Source organism: Coturnix japonica, chromosome 2, assembly GCF_001577835.2.
Source record: "Coturnix japonica isolate 7356 chromosome 2, Coturnix japonica 2.1, whole genome shotgun sequence".
NCBI lineage: Eukaryota > Metazoa > Chordata > Aves > Galliformes > Phasianidae > Coturnix > Coturnix japonica.
Genome location: NC_029517.1, coordinates 122,257,412 through 122,261,925, shown reverse-complemented (window position 1 = coordinate 122,261,925; position 4,514 = coordinate 122,257,412).

Here is a 4,514-nt window from a genome sequence, read left to right as displayed (position 1 = left end):
TAACCGCCTCCGCCAGAGGAGCCAGTGAAGATGGCAAGACTACAGTGAAATATCTGAACTATTATAACTTTTTTCTCTTGCTCTTGAAGTAAAAGGATATGTTTGTAAGCTAGAACTGAACACTGGCAGCCACAGAATTCCTGCCCAGCATGCTAACTGTTTTGCAGCACTTTCTATATTCTGTGATGGCAGAGATTTCTATCACCTATATTTGTCAGAAAGTTTGATCTTCTGCAGAAAGGGAAGACGTAAGGTATACTTCATGACATTACATGTCATAAAATCCTGTGTTTTTCTGGCTATGGTGACTGAGGGCAGCATCATAGAATCCTAAAATCAACAAGGCTAAAAAAGACCTGCAAAATCATCCAGTCTAACCATCCACCTACCACCAATAATTTTCCTACTAAACCATGTCCCTCTGTACAACATTTAAACATTTCTTGAACACTTCCAGGGATGGTGATTCCACCACGTCCCTGGGCTGCCTGTTCCAGTGCCTGACCACTCTTTTGGAGAAGACATTTTTTCTAACATCCAACCTGAACCTCCCCTGGCACATCTTCAGGCCATTACATCTCATCCTATTGTTGTTACCCAGGAGAAGATGCTGACTCCCACCTCGCCGCAACCTCCTTTCAAGCAGTTGTAGAGAGCAATAAATCTCCCCTGAACTTTCTCTTCTGCAGACTGAACAATCCCAGATCCCTCAGCAGCTCTCCATAGGACTTCTACTCCCAGCTCTTTCAGTTTCTCTGCCCTTCTCTGAACACATTCCAGGGCCTCAATGTCTTTCTTGTAATGAGGGGTCCAAAACTGAACACAATACTCCGGCTATGGCCTCACCAGGGCTGTGTACAGAGGAACAATCACTTCCCTGCTCCTGCTGGTTGCACTGTTTCTGATACAAGCCAGGATGCCGTTGACTTTCTTGGCTACCTGGGCACGCTGCTGGTGCATGTTCAGCCAAGCGTTGACGAACAGCCCCAGGTCCATTTCTTCTACACAGTCTCCCAACTACTCTGCCCCAAGCCTGTAACATTGACTGGGGTTGTTGCGGCCAAAGTACAGGACCCAGCACTTGGTCTTGTTGAACTTCATGCCATTGGCCTCAGCCCAGTGATCCAGCCTTTCCAGATCCCTCTGCAGGGCCTTGCTACCCCCAGGCAGACTGACACTTCTTTCCAGTTTGGTGTCATTTACTTTCATCACACATTTTCATGTTGTAGACTGTGCTTAGGAAAAGGAGCTTTGTTAAGTATACTATTTCAGCAGATTACACACAGTCTACAACTATTACAGCTGTTCTACGTACTGTGGCAAAAGCATCAAAAGAGCAAAACCCAAACAGAGCTGCAATGAAAAAACATCCTGTCACCCAGCATCAGCCAGTGCATGAGATGCAAGTTCCTTCAAGTCCTGTTACACACCTGGGAGATGCTAAAAGCAAGACAAAGCTCTGTCTGATTTCTCAGGCAGAAATCATACTGGATATCAAGGACAGAGACCGTGGACAGAACTTTGGGGCTATTGAAGTTCTCAGTTTTCAGCATTAGGAAAAAAAACAGAGACAAAAGTTACCTTTTAAAAAGAAATAAGGGAAATGCTTGGTTGTATTTTCTTCATATATTGGAGGGTTTCTAAACCCCCAGAGATTTATAGGATTAGGTGTTTCTGGAATGAAGAGGATTTTTCTCCTTATCGTTTGCTTTAATATAAAAAAGCAAAGCTACAATTCAAGCTAAAACTGTGAGTAAAAAAGAAATCCCCCTTAAATAAAAGATTTTCTTCTGGTAGTAGTAATGTCATAAGCATGTTTGTTCTGAGTGAGTTTATTAGTTTATTTTGTAGGTTCTTTCAGGAAAGAAAAAAAAAAAAGAAAAAAAAAAGAAAAAAAAAAGAAAAGAAAGAAAAGAAAGAATCAGGATCTATATTTCTAATGTAAAAATGAAACCTATAGGGGAAAATCTACCTGCTTATTCTTTAAGGAAAAGTACACAAAAGCAGACATCCCCCCTTTTGCGAATCCTCTTTGAAATAACCCAATGCAATCCAGTGATTTAATGGTTCAAACTGCGAACAAATATACTCACTTACCTCTTTGAAGGAACATGTAAAACACAGAATTAGTCATAAGGTGGGGTTATGAAGGCACTTTGTGCTTACAGAGCTGTAGCCTTCGTTACTTCACAGACTCCTAACCAGCTTTGACTTTTCATTGACTTTCTCACCTTTAATTTAAGACTGCATTGACTTTTCCTGTCACCTTAATCCATTTCGAGCATCAAATTGCTGCACAGCTAGCTATAATGCTACTCCGTATTGACTACATTTTTTCCCTCTCAATAATGTTTTGCTATATAAATTGGAAAAAAAAATATCAAAGAAAATTCCTAGTGTTTTGCTGCTTTTTAATAGCTAATATTTCTACTGATTTTTAAGTGTTTTCTTCAGAGTTTAAGTATTCACTTAAATCAGTATTTTGGTGGAAGCTGTAAATGAGATGCTGTGCAGTGGCTGTGCAGATTATTTTATCCCCAGGGTTCTTTATAAATGACAGCTGCATGATGGGGAATCCTTATAAAGACTCAGAGGTTATTTTTCCAAGGAGCTGAAATCTCATTCTCTGGCTGAATCCCAAGTGGTTTCCAAGTAGGTTTACCATGAAAGAAAGAGTGTCACAGGAGACAATGTAAGAACCCCTTGGTTCTGGGACTTCCCAACTAGATAAACCTCTAACAGGGAAAAGCAACATTCCATAGGATTTGGGGTTCAAACTTGAGACCTTAAAGAAAATGATTGCCTAAATCACTTCCACTAATGGCCAGCTACAGATGGGCTCCTGAGGGATCCTGTGACTCTGGGTAAGTGAGAAATGTGCCATGAATAAAGTTTGCACTGACAGTATGTGGAAAGCAAGGGCTGATCTTCTCTGTTTCCTTGCCATAAAGTGGTGGCAACATGCCCTCCTTCTGTAACTCTCCCTTGCAGGAAACATGTTTTTTAATACTAAGAAGAACAGCTGGGGGTCACCTCAACTGCAGTAACCTGGGTCTGATTAGAAGACATTTCTATGTTACAGAAGAATTGAAATTATGTAAGTGAAAAGAAACAGAATAATATATATAAAGTATTCTTAGGCAAAAACAGCATGGAATAGCACAGTGTTAGCTGAGACTTAAAATACACTGGGGAAATTTAAAAGTTTCTTGAAAAATTCCGCAAGGAAAGATAAAATCTTTTTTTTTTTTTCCCCCACCCTCGGGATTTAAGCTTAAATTTATTGTTCCATGGCAGGGTATCTCCTCTATCCATTTAGTGAATCATAACATGAAAAATTCATTGTTCTTGTTTCTAGTCAAAAAAAGTGACTCATACTTGCAGACGGGGCTCAGAATGTTTGCATGGTTGAGTAGGTCTGCAGCATTCTTTATTTTTTTAGAAAAAGGAAGGGACACGATAAAAACAAGAAGTTTCATATTTTGTTTGGTTGAAGGCAAATACTTTGTTCATTCCTCTCTGTCTCCTTTACTAACCATGTTGCCATCATCCAGGATGTCTGCTTGGACACTACAGGAGTGATGTACTGCAGGGCTCAGGGAAGGCAAATCTCTTCTTCCACAGTATGGCCAAGAAAACTTAGAGAATCATAGAATCATTTGAGTTGGATGAGATCTGTAAAGGCCATCTAGGCTGACTCCCCTTCAATAAACAGGGACACCTACAGCTCCATCAGATTCCTTGGAGCCCTGTCCAGACTCACCTTGAAGGTCTCCAGTGATGGGATACCTACTTCTCTGGGCAACTTGTCCCAGTGCCTCATCACCCTTATTGTAAAACCCTTTTCCTTCTGTCCAATCCAAATCTCCCCTCTTTTAGTCTGGAAACATTTTCCCTTGTCCTGTCATGATAGACCCTGCTAAAGAGCCTGTTCCTTTCTTCTTTACTGACTCTTTAGAGAAAGGCCGACCTCAGGTCTCCCTGGAGCCTTCTTTTCTCCAGACTGAACAGCCCCAGCTCTCTCAGCCTGTCCTCACAGGGTGGTGTTCTGATGTCCTCTGTTCGAGGCTGAGTAGAACTTTTGGGGGGGCTCATGTTCTTGTATGAACCTGAGCTGTACCTGGTACAAAACCTACATGCTTCAAGAATATGAATTAATGGCATTAATCCACTTTTGAAAGGCCTTATTGACTCATGTCTTTTATACAATATTGAATCCTGTGTGGCTCTTAAACCTCTCTGTCACAGCTAATACCAGATTTCAGTTATATCTTTGCAATTGAAACTCAGCAGGAGACTAATGGATGACCAGCTACTTTCTGATAATACACAGTAGAAATGAATGTGCCTGATCAATTCTAAAAAACACGTACAGTGAAGAAAGTACTCAGAGAAAGTTGAAACTATTCTTTCAAAGAAGACATTCTCTTTTCTGTTTTTTTTTAAATTTTTTTTTATTTTTTTATTTTTTATTTTTATGATCCTAGATTCTGCATTTAATTCTGTAAGTGTAG